The sequence below is a fragment of the Danio aesculapii genome, chromosome 25 (assembly GCF_903798145.1).
Source record: "Danio aesculapii chromosome 25, fDanAes4.1, whole genome shotgun sequence".
Lineage (NCBI taxonomy): Eukaryota > Metazoa > Chordata > Actinopteri > Cypriniformes > Danionidae > Danio > Danio aesculapii.
In genome coordinates, this window is record NC_079459.1 from 26,079,778 (window position 1) to 26,095,444 (window position 15,667).

Consider the following 15,667-nt stretch of genomic DNA (forward strand, 5'->3'; position numbering starts at 1 on the left):
CCACCGAGCTGAGGACAATGTTAAAAATCTTGGAGAGATTAAGCCACTGGATGGAAAAAAAAGATAGAAATGTTCAAACTCTTCTTTGTTGAAATACTTCAGACACAAACATGGAGATTTTGACTGATGACAATGAACAAAGAAACACAGCAACAAATGGCCCCTCACTCAATGCTCACTTCAAAGACAAATAAAAGCCAATAAAAACCTATAAAGACTGACTTTCTTGTTTACAATCTCATTCCTTATCTGGAATTTGAAGTTGGATGTTAGACAAATAACCAGCAAGTGCTATTCAAACACTGAGAAATTCACTTGATAATGAAGAAGAAAAGGAAAAAGTTAGGGCGTGGATTTGCGTATCGCCATCACGATAACCATCAGTGCACCCAGTAAACGTTGCCTTTCAAATCGGTGATAATCTCTCCAGTCACCATAACCAACTGTATAAATGAGCCAGAAAGCAGAGGCGATGGCTGTAAGTGCTAGAGTCCTCACAGGAAACTGGCCAGACGCGTATCATCATTAAAACTGCAGATGTGTGATTTTACAAAGAGGTGTATGTTTGCATGAAGAACACTAGGGCCTGTCTGCACAAAAGGTTACCGACGGTCATATCCACAGCCGCACAGCTGATGACCCAGTTTCACTGTAGACACCTAAGGTCTATTGTTCCAATGCATATACTTGGCTGTCAACATCTAACAGAGGGAATGAAGAGCAGCTGAGAGGCTTCCACAGCACTTGCTAGATAAATGGGCATTTTTAATAATTCCTGCCTAAAATTTTTTAGTTGAATGAAATTTATATTTCTAGTTATCTCAACTTACATCAGTCAAAATGAATAAACATATTAAGTTAAACTTTGTACAACTTAAATGCAGTTAAAACTTGATTAACTTACTAAAATAAGTTAAAGTTGTCGTATCATTTTTATAATGTTCATTTTGCACCATTTCTGCATTTAAAGCAGCATTAAAAAGACACAATTTACATGTATATCCCAGATCCCAAGTCCCAATAGCTTCTAGTTGATCATTTGGAGAAGTGGCCGAAGGTATATTTTTCAGATGACTCATCACAAATACTGCCGAAGACCTGTTTGAACCAGCATGGACCCAAGATTCTTATAGAAATCAATCAAGTTTGGTGAAGGAAAAATTATGATTTGGGGTTACATTCTGTATAAGAGTGTGCAAGAGATCTGCAGAGTGGATGACAACATCAACAGCCTGAGCTATGAAGACATTTGTGCTGCCCATTACATTATAAACCACAGGAGAGGGCAAATTCTTCAGTAGGATAGCGCTCCTTCTCGTACTTCAGCCTCCACATCAAAGTTCCTGCAAGCAAAGAAGGTCAAGGTGCTCAAGGATTGGCCAGCCCAGTCTCCAAACATTATAGAGTGTTTAGGGTAAGATGGAGGCATTGAAGATGAATTCAAAGGATCTTGATGAACTCTGGGAGTCCTGCAGGAATGCTTTCTTTGCCATTCCAGATGACTTTAAGTTATTTGAGTCATTGCAGTGATGTACAGTGTGGATGCAGTCGTCCAAGCTCATAGGGGTCATACACAATATCAGTTCTTTTTCTACTGCACTTTATATTCCACATTATTTCTGTTAAGTGACAATAATGTTGTCTAAGCAAAGTCAGACCTTACTGTCTTAATTATATAATTAAAAATCAAAGTATGATCATATTTTATTTTGGTAATAATTTTGGTACAAAATATGTATAATCTTGAGGACTTTACCTTTCATATAAGCCACTTCTAGAAGTCAAATTATTATTTGTTGTTTCTAAAACTTTTGTATGTATATATGTATATAAACAAAGTTTGAAAACCCTTTTAAACTACAAATATTTGTAAGGTTTTTCTTAACTATATTGTCTACAAGAGTCAGGGATGAACATATTAACATAACTTCATTATTTGTGAAACTGCTTTAACACTAAAACCGCCGGAGGTCGTGGTATACCTAAAATCATCAGTGCAGGTAAATTTTACCCAGCACAAATTTTGTTTAGAAATTGTTAAAAAAAAAAAAACATACTATTTAACTTTTTTTTTTAACACCGTTAACAAAAAGTGTCTAGACCAGGGGTGTCCAATCTCAGTCCTGGAGGGCCGGTGTCCTGCAGATTTAGATCCAACTTACCTCAACACACCTGCAAGGATGTTTCTAGAAAGCCTAGTAAAGCTGCGGTCACTCTGGACTTCTCACCATAGACTTCCATTCATATGCACGCAAATGCGTCAGACCCGAAACGCAAGCTCGTGTGTCAAGTTTCGCAGATTGCTGCGTTGGAAAATTCAAGCTTGGTGAACTCTGGCCTGTGAAATTGCATTATGTGATTGCGTCAGACCAATCGAAGATCAAAACATGACCTCTCTGTACAGAAATTTAAAACATGGAGCAATCGCTTGCTTTTTTAAATGTCTAATCATCTTGTTCAATCCCACCCCTTTAGCAGCCCCGTAGGACAGAATTTCACAAGCTCAAACTCTAGTGTGACCGCAGCTTAAGAGCTTGATTAGCTAGCCCTGGTGTGTCTGATTGGGGTTGGAACTAAACTTTGCAGGACACCGGCCCTCCAGGACCGAGTTTGGGCACCCCTGGTCTAGACTCATGAAATGATTATTTCAGGATAACAAGATTATTTTAGGAGAATAACACCAATAAAGTTTAAACTATCATGAGTAGGATAAAATATCTAAATTTGGGCCATCATACTTTGATGCATGACTTATTTCTCTAGACTCTCCATCATTCACTGCATTTTGTCTTTTTAATAGCTTTACAAATTGCCTTCTTTTAGTCATTGTGACTTTATTTTATTATAACCACTAATTTAGTGAGTGAAATTGAATGTAAAAGTCACTGGTAAGTAATTTTAAACATAAGCAGTGAATTTTTTTCATAGTGGGCAAATTTGAATAAGGCAATTTTAGTAAAAGTCAATGGCTGGGAGGCTTGAATGCTTTATTGAAGGTCTGCTATGTACATTTGAATAACAGTGATGGGTAAAGTTGGCCCCATGGTGGTTCTATTGTCAAAAGAATGTAAGCTAAAGTGTCAAATTTGTCTTGATTATTTTGATCCATATTGAATCGCCAGATGGAGACTTTTTTAATAAAAGCTTTTTTACAAAATAAAATGTATTTTTAGCTACGTTCTCTCAAATTTAATAATTGTGTGTATGTGCTTGTCTGCTGGAAGCAGGTAACCCAATTCCTTAAAACTCAATTTGCACTCAGACCTCAGGGCAGATAAAAGATATGACGTCAGAAAGGAGAGAGTCAGGTCACTTGGCAGGTGCACGGCAACAAAGAGAATAGCCTCACTAATAGTCTTGAACGCACGTACACACAAATGCACTCTTAGACGAAAAATCCTGCTTCCGGCACATGTCAGGCATCCACAGATTTACACTAATGAGACACTTTCAATCTTTGGTTACAGCTGACAGACCAGCTAGTAGCTCTTTGCTGAGAAATTACATAATGCCTGTACTGTAGCATAACAACACGTTCCTTGTGTGGATTTTCTGAAGCACAGAGAACTGAGGCAAGCACTTTTAATGGAAGAGTCAGGTCAAGTAGGGTTCTGCATTAGGACAACAATTATCGTGTGGACAAAATAAAACAGACTATTTTATATTATGAGTTGCGTTTTAACATTGTTGAAATCCTTCAGCTGATCTCTAGGTCTGGCAAGAGCACTTTTAGGTTAGCTTAGCATAAATCATTGAATCGGATTAGACCATTAGGCTCTCGATCAAATTTTTAAAAGTGAGTTTTTTTAATTTTCCTATTTAAAAGCTTGTCATTTTCTTTAATTACATTGTGTACTAAGACATACATACATACATACATGTCAATATGGCAAGGAAATTCATTTCAGCATAAATAAAGTGAGAAAAATAAACACATATGAATCAATGGGTGCATTTTTAATATATACTTTAAAAGAAAAAAAAAAAGAAAAGAAAAAGTCATTGGGGTCAATATAAAAACTATTAATTGATTTAATTTTATAAATAGAAAAATAGTACTAGGGTTGCATAATATAATACTTCAGCATCGATATCGCAATGTGCGAGTCCGCAATTGTCACGTCGCAAGGATTACAGTTGTCCAGACATTACAGTTAACAACATTGTGGAGTAATTTCAAACTGTAACCTGATGCAGTATACACTAACCTGCACATTATTCATACACAAGATGGCGCCAAACAGTCAAAAAACAGCAGTGTGACAGACAATCAGTTAGATATGAATGTGGATGTAAGTAAATAAATGTGAACCTGAGATCAATTTAACCTTAGTCTGAAAGTTTATTGTTTGCATGTGTTGTTAAGGCCTGACTAAGAATTTCGAACAAACATTTGGGCACAATAAATTAAACGTTTGTAGCCTAAAGGTTAATTGTACTGAATTAAAATGGTATCGTGTTATTTTTATTAATATTATAATAAAGTGTTTATTATTTTCTGCTTCTAAATACTGTTAGACTCCCCAGAAAATCATAAATCATTGTTGATTTTATTCTTTCGTCTGTGCTAACTTAACTATGCTAGTCGTTTTTTAATGATAATTTATGCAGATATTGTCCCCTACTCAATTATCCTAATCGATCTAATATTATAAATTCTTCACAAGCTATTCAAGTCATCTGTTGAAATTGCATTTATATCACAGTGAATAAAAATATCGCAATGTCAGTTTTTTCCAATATCGTGCAGCCCTAACAAATACTACATTGTGATATGAGATTTGTGTCACCAATAGTATTTTTCTAAAGGTAATATTAAAGGTTTGCATTTGCGGAGGCAAAAAAAAAATGCCGTTTCTGTTTTGTTCAATACAAATAAACCATTGCACAGCAAAATATGGGGGCCAACAGAAAGGCAAAACATTCATGTGGTTTTCTACAGAGCTGCAAGAAATCGAGACAAAGAAGAAAATGTGTTTCTCTCCATAAACAAACTACTAGGACTACTTCTGCTGACTGCTAAAACCAAATCAATCAAACTTCATCTGGCTGACAATTGTCCTCACTGTCCAAAACACACATAAAAAAACACGCTGTGCATGCATGCTAAGAAACAAGAGCGAGAAACTCTTCTTCTAGCAAACAAAATATCTGGCATTTCTGAGATGTTGATGGGAAGCGTCTCGCTGTTTGAAAGCTGCTCCAAACCAGTTGAGTCTGAAAGGCTGGACTTTCCTCAAGTATCTGCTGAATCAGAGAACAGAGTCAAAGATTTTGTCTGCTGGAGGATTTTATTAAAAAGCAAGAGGCCCAGGAGACTTGTGTGTTATCCGTTGATGATGGAGACACTCAATAGAAGTGGAAAAAAGTACATTTGGAGCAAGAATACATTGGGAAAAATTAGGTTTATATTATATCTATTGATTCCACATCATCCACATAAAGCATTGCACGTCTGGAACACATTGAAACCTACATCCTCCATGGGGAGAATTTGGCTTCCTGGGATCTGTGTGTAACCATGGTGATTTCTGATTACTCAAAGCTGACGAACGGGACTCTCTTGACCTGCTTTCCCAAATACAATTCAAAGAAAAATGTATTGTCATAATGAGTGCCTGGCTTCGGAAGAGTCTTCTATGTTACAAATTAAAGTCACATTCACCTTTTTGCCATGAAAATAAGCTTAAACATTTTACTGTATTTCTTCTTTAAAAAAAACTCATCTGCTAACCTTTATATGCTAGTGACCACAGCATAAGCAGCTGCAACAACATGCTGTGCAATACAAGTGCAGATATTATATGTAATTCCATAGGCCACTGCTGACTGGAGGGAACAGGATAGTTACGTATATTAAAATATACAAGGTGCTTCCCAAATTGCATACTTATGCACTATTCTATTTTGTAGTGTAAAGTAAAAGTATTGCATTCGCACTGAAAATAAAAAAGGCACTTTAAATGCACAGATGATGTACTTTTTCGACCAATAAATTTAAATGTGGAGCTTTGAACACTTGCTTATGTACTCAACTGTTGCAGCTTTGCTCGTGTAGCGGAAGAAGCTATCGGACGTTAAAGTTGAATTACTTTATATTTTGATTACATAATCCAAAATTAATGAAGACATTTATGCCACCTCCTGATGGTGAATGCAGTTCGTACGGTAAAAAGGACTGAACAATATGTTGACATAAAATCGCATTTGCAATTTAGCAAAAGCTGCGACTGTCCTGAACATCATATGAGGAAAATACAGTGACGTGATCAGCAGTAAATATCCTCCAGAAGGCCAGAGGGCCCTCTTGAGTTGCACAGAACAACCAAATACGCCCTGAAGAAACCCAGGAAATACTCTGCAAACAGTATGCGAGCAGAGTAGTATGTCTGAATTCATAGAATTCGAAAAACAGTATGCGAGGATGACCTACTACTTCCAGCGAGACTCTGAACTACGCATCCGATGGACGCTACACCATCCCAAATGCACCGTGAGAGAATATGAATAAGAGTGAAGCGATGCAACTGACGCAGGTAGGTCACATGATCATGAAGCAGGTAGGTGACATCATGTTGATCATGACAAAATGGCGCATGTAGTACGTCTAATTTCCATACTACTCACATTCATACTGTATGGAATGTGCTTTTCTAACAGTCGAGTAGCATGTTTAAATTCAAATGAAGTATCTACTGAGTAGTGGCAAAGACTATAGAATACACAAGACAAGTCACTCGTATAGTTTTGAATTGGGAAAAGTGTAAAGGTCAATATGGCGAATGAAGCCCCGCCTACTAGCACAGAAGCCAATATAACCAGATATCGCTATAGGCTGATGTTGCTCCAGGGGGAAGCTCAGATCAGACGTGTGCTTTTACGACAGTTTGGTGGACAACAAACACATTGGAATATCAGCGAATACTTGCTTCAGAGACGTAAGAAATATATCCACATAAAGCTTGAAATCTGTACTTTTAAATAAACCAAATGCACTTGAAAACAAACGTTTTCTGGTTTTGTTATCTATATGAAACGAACGTGAGGTAAAGTCCATCCTGTCAAACGCACATCACATGACAGAAACTACTCAAACACCCACAAACATTTAAAGAAAGAGTCGCTGTGATTTCTGGAAGAGATTTCTAACTTCTAACTTAGATTACTGAGCCGGCTTTATAGAATAATGCGCACAACAATCACATGCGATTTATCGTTCAGCCCTAATGGTTAGTATGGTTGAACTCATGACAGGTATTATTTGTCAGTTTGATCACTTACTTCAATACTTTGATGGTTAAACTTCAACTGGGAAAATGTATTGTTAGTAAAAAGAAACGAAAACTCAAACGCTTAACTCAAAATTTAGTGCAAAGTGTGTTATTTGGAACACAACTACAGTTTTGCATGTGCTGAATCTGACAGCAAATTGACATTTTAACTTAAAATAAAATAATTTAAAAAAAATAACTCTACCCAACATGGACATACCAGACAAAAAAATGAGTCAAGCTAGAACCATAGTGCAAAACTAACCTCAAAGTGCCTTTGCTGGTCAATGTTGACCACCAACTTAGATTTGGATTATGAGCGATACTGCGGCGCAGTCTTTCCCGAATGATCAATCCCCCAAGAATTCTAATCAGTCAACTGAATACTTATCTCGACAGAAAACATCGACCAGAAAGAAGCTAAAATGGCATTCCCTGTAATGGGATACAGATGAATCCTCTTTCTTGGATTTCTTCTGCCAGTGCTTTCGTCTCCATAATCACATTCACTGTTTGACAACTATGTTTCGAGAAAGGCAGACATGGAATTTGGTTAAACAATTTTAAAAAATGTTAAAGGAAGTTTGAGCACTGTGCCATTTATTCCAGTTTTCACATGCGGTTCAATTAAGGTGGCAAATACCTGGAGAGCATTGAGGAAATTAAAAAATCTGAGGGGTTATTAGGTTTTAGATCTGGCCAGAAAAAGCAAGATTTCCACAGGCAATTCCAAAAAGAGTGCAACAGGGGAGCAGGGGATAACAATGGAAAATGCAAATAACAACTATCATGCATAGTGAGGATAGTATTATCATTAGGCTTGATCATTTGTTTTATATATTAAAAATATTATAGATATTATGTTTCTTTCTATTATGTGCTTTCTGATATTTCAATCTAATATTGCCATAAGCATGGACAATGCCCAATCGAGTGCAAAAAAAGACAATGGAAAATAATACAGAGATCAGCAGCTTTCATTTCTGCTTCGAAAGCCACAGACATACACAAAGTTCTTATTACATTTTATACCATCCTAGTTCAAAAACATTCTAGTTGACTTTAAACCTAACTAGCTCAGACTTGCTAATAAGTCAGTCCTAATGTTTTCTTATTTGGCTTTTCCAATGCAGTTATAGATTGACGATCGGGGGCGTAGGTCAAGTTTTTCAGTGTTCGGTAATACGCCTCAGTGAACCAAATTTATATATTTAATTCAATTACATCTAATTTATTAATCAAACTTATTATGTTTTCAGTGTTTTTAGGGTTCTTAATGACATTTGTGATATTAAATAAACAGTGACAGGTTTGCATTCCTGCACCTATTAATGGATGACTATAAAAGACTGCACATATTTTTTATTTTACTGCTTAAGTTTCATGTGCAAGCCAGTGTATAATAAAATACAAACTACGCATCTAGTTTTACACACACCTACAAATGCCATTTTTTAAGAAACATGTTTTGTGAACACTTACATTCACAATATTACACGTCTGTTGGTGCTCTAGATTTGCTGGTTTCAAACCGATGAATTAATATTTTGGCGCAAAAATTCATTCACAATGGTATGAACCATAATAGGGGTGGTCAAATGTACGGTTGAAGTCAGAATTATTAGCCCCCCTCTGAATTTTATTATGTTTTATATGTATTATGTTTAACAGAGCAAGGAAATTTTCACAGTATGTCTGATAATATTTTTTCTTCTGCAGAAAGTCTCTTTTGTTTTATTTCTGATAAAATAAAAGCAGTTTTTAATCTTTTTAAACCCATTTTAAGGTCAAAATTATTAGCAATTTTAAGCTATATTTTGTTTCGATAGTCTACAGAACAAACCATCGTTATACAATAAATCAAGCATTAATTAGGGGGGTCAGACCCCCCCAGATCCCCCTGGTATCACACCTTGCATATACACTACACTCTCAGAAATAAAGGTACGCGAGCTGTCACTGGGGTGGTACCTTTTCTAAAACGTACATATTTGTACTTAAAGGTTCTATATCGGTACGTTAAAAGTACTTAAAATTTTTAAGAAGAACAGTTTTGTACTTTTTAGGTACTAATATGTACCCTTGAGTTGTTAATATGGACCTTTTAGGTAAAAATATGTACCTTTTGAAAAGGTACCACCCCAGTGACAGGTCACATACCTTTATTTCTGATAGTGTATGAAACTGAATCAAACTAAAGCATTTTTGACTGCCTCTGCAAGCAGTTAAAGTGGACAAACTCTAATCATTTTAGACCCTGTTTACACCTGTATTTACCTTTGTCCACCTCTGCTCAGATCAATGAAAAATGCAAGTGTTAACAGGCCCTAGCAAAAGTCCTGAAGGAAAAGAACCACTCAAGAAGGACAGACCCAATACAAAACACACCCTATGAATTCCAAAGCTTCCAGACGCTACAATAACAATCTAGGGAACAAAAAGAGCATATTTTGAATAACAAAATGCAGGGAAAACTTGTGTTTAATAACAGTCTTCTCTTCCTTTGTGTTTGATTCTGTCGTTTTTAAAGGCTAATATAGTACTTTCAACTAGGGTTGCACAATATATCGTTTCAGCATCGATATCGCAATGTGCGCATTTGCAGTAGTCACATCGCAAAGATTTGCAATATCCAGTCTGAATTATAGTTGACCATTTATATGAAATTTATTTGATTTATGCAATTCTTACTTAGAATATTTGTCTTGCTTCTAGTTCAAATAACTACATTTCATAGCGAAAACAAGATTATTTCACTTAGCCCACTGACAGATAATTTCCTTAAATCAAGCAAAGAAACTCTTTATTTTCATTCATTTCTTCTGACGGTGAAAACTAAACAATATTTTTTCTTGGTCTAAGAATTTTTTTGATATTTGGATCAGAAACAAGACAAAACGTGATTTTTGCATTGTGATTATTCAAGTTCTCTACCTGAATACCGTTAGACAGCCCAGAAAACTGTCAAATAGGGCTATTCAAACTATGTTGTGAAACTGTATTCATATCGCAATATTTAAAAATCGCAGAGATAAAAAAAATATAGCAATATCAGATTTTTCCAATATCGTGCAGCCCTACTTTCAACTTAGGTGCGCTAATATTTTAACAAATATACACGGAGCAAAGTCTCATAATCTGATGTGATAAATTTAAACAGACCTACTGCATGCAAATATCATTAAAATTACATTGCATGCTTAGACTATGATGAAGTTTGAAGAGACTTGTGTTAAATGTTACAAGAGTTTCTATTTGAGACTTTGAAGAGGAAAGACTGACGTTAAATGCGAAACCATTCTGTCAGACTGCAAAATAATATTATAAGAAGGGATCCAAAAAAGAAAGAAATTAATTCAGATTGGCAGGACTTTCAAAAGGACAACTGTCTCTTAATATCTATTCACATGGTACTGTTTAACAAAGTCAAAGCTGGACAAAATGAGGCCCAAAGGTAAAAGTAAACAAAACAAACTTACAAAAACTACTTTTTAAATCTGTCTTATTTGAGGGTGTATATACATACACATGGTTAAATAGGTGTGTATACTTCTGAGTGTATATATATACATTGGTAGAGTACAATTTTGTTCATATATACAGTGCTCAGCGAGATTGAGTACACCCCATTTTGAAAATGAATATTTTTATCCATTTCTCAGAGAATATAGGCAATGTATTTTGGTTCATTTAAACAACACAGATTTATTAAACAGATATAATTATTCAAATAATATTTTAGAAATCAAACATATTTAGAATTATTTTTTGCTTTTTTTTTTTTTTTTTTTTTTGCTTCTCTTGATTTATCCTTTTTTTTTAAATTTGTATTTAATATTTTTCTATAACAAAGTTGGGTGTGCTCGTTTTTGGACCGTTATTGTAGGTTATTTTGTTAGATAAGCTCCAGATCTGGCTTCAGTACTGACTAAAGTAATGTATAGGCACAAATAGAATATTGTATAACTTCCTATTAAAAATATACATTTAAAAGAGAGATTTGTGAGGGGGTGTACTCATATATGCTGAGCACTGTACATGTGTGTGTGTGTGTGTGTGTGTGTGTGTGTGTGTGTGTGTGTGTGTAATTAAAGGATATTTAAAGCCATTAAACCTAAACGTCCCTAAGTGCCTGCTGGAAAACTGATAGGCGTTTTGCAACATGATAGTTTTCTAGTTTGTCTAAAACTACCATCTGACTAATATAACGATTAAAATTAAACATATAACGCTAATATAGTGCGACTATTATGACGACCGTTTGTGATTAGTTAGATATGTCATGAGAAAAAAACCCCTCAAAATACTAGTTTCTAAAAACACAAATAATCGAGTTATTTAGAAAGTACTCTACTTTTTTTCTATAACAAACATCAACCTAATAAAGACATTATTATTGTAAAACAAATAACAAGAGATACAGTTACAGACCCGCCAGACACCAGTTACAAAGACAAAGTTACAGTTAATTTAAGATGGCTCTACCAGCAGGACTTTACTTGTCGTTCCAGGTTAACATGACTAAAACAAATTCTGTCCCCAAAACACAAACCCTCGACCCCTGGAAACATCGTATAACAATGACTTTGGGAACTCAAATCTCTCTTACCTCGAACGCTGCAGTGCTCAAAGCGTGCTTCTTTGGTTCAATCTCATTCCTTTTAAACGCTCACAAATCCCCATCCAACATTGTTTCTTTTGGGACTCTTTGGTTAGTTAGCCCAAACACGCCAAACTGCCCGTCTTCAATCCAACTAGCTGTTCAGTGTGAACGAACGTCGCGAGGCAAAACTACTGAGTTACAACGTTGCGTCTGACTGGAAGTAACGCTTTAAAAATGTAACAAAACAACTCGAGCATTACAATGCTGCAGCTTTTATTCGGCGCTGCGGGGTTTTGGCGAGTTTAAAAGGTCTCTGAAAAGTAGAGACAAAAATCACTTTGTTAGTTACACTGTAGCAACTTCTTTTCTTCAAGCCCGCATGTCTGATAGGGGCGGGACCAGCAGTTTTGGGAGCTGTGGAGGTGTCTCTTACCGACTCTCGCTGTCGCATGCCTTACTGTGTTCATTCAACCGGCTTCAATAGAATGTTTGTTCAAACTTTTTCTTCCTCGTTTTTGTAGTTAGTTTAGGTGTTACCGTGTATTTGGAGTTATTAATGTGGATTATTTAGGTTAATATTAAGGGTTTTGCTTTGGTAGTGTTTGTGTAGCGTTTACATGTTTCATTTGTTTAATTCATGGATATTTATAAGTGATGACTATCTGTCTACGAAGCCATTGCTGAATGCCAGGGTGTTCTTTTTTGTTGTCTAGTGTTTCGTATTGAAACTCAATGCCCAATGAAAATGTATACAACTTGATATTGGCTGACCTCTTGTGGCCGGTTGAATTATTACTGACTCAGATTCTGGATTAAATAATCCGAACACAAAATATGCAATCAGATTACTTTTATATGGAGCCAGATCAGTCTAAAAAATAATACATTTACAAAATAAAATTCATACATGCACAGCACAATTAACATTTATAAAATCCAATTCGTAAATTTGTAAACACAATTCAAGAATTCAGAAGTAAAAATCATAAATATTTTCACCAAATGAACGGGATTTGGGTATTTTTGAATTGTGTTTTGAATTTACGAATTGGTTTTGTGTGCTTATGAATCGTGTTTTGAATTTACGAATTGGAATTGTGTATTTTTTTATACGTGTTTTTAATTTACAAATTGGATTTGTGTATTTTTAAATCATGTTTTAAACTTACGAATTGGATTTTTGTATTTATGAATCGTGTTTTAAACTTATAAATTGGATTTGGGTATTTTCTAATCGTGTTTTAAACTTACGAATTGGTGTATTTATGAATCTCGTTTTGAATTTACGCATTGGATTTGTATATTTATGAATCGTGTTTTCAATTTATGAATTTGCTTTGTGTATTTTTAAATCATGTTTTAAATTTATGAATTGGATTTGTATATAAATCGTGTTTTGAATTTACGAATTGGATTTTTGTATTTTCAAATCATGTTTTAAATTTATGAATTGGATATGTGTATTAATGAATCGTGTTTTGAATTTACACATTGGATTTGTGTATTACTGAATCATGTTTTGAATTTACGAATTGGAATTGTGTATTTTTTATGTGTGTTTTTAATTTACAAACTGGATTTGTGTATTTTTAAATCATGTTTCAACTTATGAATTGGATTTTTGTATTTATGAATTGTGTTTTAAACTTATAAATTGGATTTGGGTATTTTCTAATGGTGTTTTAAACTTACGAATTGGTGTATTTATGAATCTCGTTTTGAATTTACGCATTGAATTTGTATATTTATGAATCGTGTTTTCAATTTACGAATTTGCTTTGTGTATTTTTAAATCATGTTTTAAATTTATGAATTGGATTTGTATATAAATCGTGTTATGAATTTACGAATTGGATTTTTGTATTTTTAAATCATGTTTTAAATTTACGAATTGGCTATGTGTATTAATGAATCGTGTTTTAAACTTACGAATTGGATTAGTGTATTTTCTAATCGTGTTTTGAATTAAGGAATTGGATTTGTGTATTTAAGGAATTTACAAATTAAATTTTGTAAATGTGAATTGTGTTGTGGATCTATGAATTGTATTTTGTAAATTTGTTATTTTTGTGACTGATCTGGCTCCATACTTTTATGGATTACATGATCAAACACAGTCATGAATGATTCATAGTTTAGCGATATTTTCCCATATCTGCTTTCTCTCTTTTCCTTTCTGAAAAATTATACTGCTTGAAAAATTGTTTAGCTTTTTTATCTATCTATCTATCTATCTATCTATCTATCTATCTATCTATCTATCTATCTATCTATCTATCTATCTATCTATCTATCTATCTATCTATGTTTTTCTGTCTACCTATTTATCATCCATTTGTTCTATCATTCAATTGTGTTTAATTTCTGTCATTCTATTTTCTATTTATCTATATTCTTTCTATCACTCTCTTAGTGTGATAAGATATTGCTCTCTACTCTCTATATAGCTCTTGGCACCTCTTTTGTACTGAATCTATCACTCATTTCATTGTTTCTTCTATCATTCTTTCTTTCTTTCCATCATTCTATTCTGTCTGTCATTCTGAAAGATTCATTAAGAATGAATGAATTAAGATTAAGGTTTACTAAATACACCAAATGTCTAAGTCTAATATGAGCTATTCTTTCGGTTATAGTCTCATTACTTGCCTTCTCTGTCTTCACACTTATTTTCACTCATTCCTCACAGCGCTGCGGCCAAGATGAAAGACAGAGAAAGACCCAAGAGTCTTCTCTGATTTCACTGCTACCACGTGTCTGTTGTCTATCAAGGGCTGTGGCGCTTTCTTTGGGTTTCCAGTGAATCGAGACTCCTTCTTTCTTTCTCTTTATCTCTATCTATCTATCTCTCTCTCTCTCTCTCTGAGATTTGTCTTGGGTTAAATAAATAAGAGAGCACAAGTATAACGCTGGCTCCAGTTCCTGTCATGCTGGGCTGCTCCAGAACACACTGATCTCTGAAACCTGCAACAGAACAGACTCACAATATGACATGTTTGTGATGCATCTGCTGTATTTCTTTGTTTATTTACATAAATAAGCTTAGATAATGAATATATAATGATATTTATAAGATGCTTCATTAATGGTGGTTATTTTTGTTACTAAAATATGCAAATGTTAAGGTACTTAAATATTAAACATACCTTAAATATTAGATGGAGTGATCAGATGTTTCTTAATATTCATGATTATTGCAGTGTTCAGTCGGGTAACTGAAACCAGCACTTACATAAATACATTAATATTAATTAATATGATTAACCAAATTAATTCCCAAAAGCAATGAGATTCTCTAGGCTTATCTAATATAATTTGCTAAGGCTTTCAGAGAATGTGTATAAAATTCTCCACTTGTTTTTTTATGTTTCTCTGAATAATGCTGGCATAAGCCGTAATGCTAAAAAGGAAGAGAAAGCTCATAAATTATTCATTATTGTTCTCTATTGTTCTAGTTTTGATGCCTTTGAACAGTGTCCTTAACAAAAGATTTGCAGATCTCACATGGGTTAATTATTTTAATAAGGTTTGGGAGCTTTGAAAAATAAATAAATAAAAGGAAATTAATGTGTAAATAAAACTATGCTTCCCTGCAGTATTCTGTCTGATCAGAAGAGGATGCTATTGTCCTCAGAATGTCATCATGATCATGCTTTATGATATAAAACACTTTCCAGATCCATGAATCTACCAACTGATCCTGTTTTGAGTTGGTAGGTTCATGAATATGGAACGTGTTTTATTATTAGATTTAAAATTGTAGAATTATTATTATTAGATTATTATTATTAAT

At 34.4% G+C, this 15,667-nt stretch overlaps 1 protein-coding gene across 1 annotated transcript in view; it reads right to left on the reverse strand.

The window, feature by feature from the left end:
* LOC130219045 (A-kinase anchor protein 13-like) overlaps window positions 1-12,235 on the reverse strand; it is a 99,393-nt gene extending 87,158 nt beyond the window's left edge. Inside the window, exon 1 of the mRNA XM_056451315.1 lies at window positions 11,881-12,235. The gene's annotated coding sequence lies outside the window, so the exon portion shown is untranslated. The remainder of the gene's footprint in view (window positions 1-11,880) is intronic.
* Window positions 12,236-15,667: the final 3,432 nt, after the last annotated feature.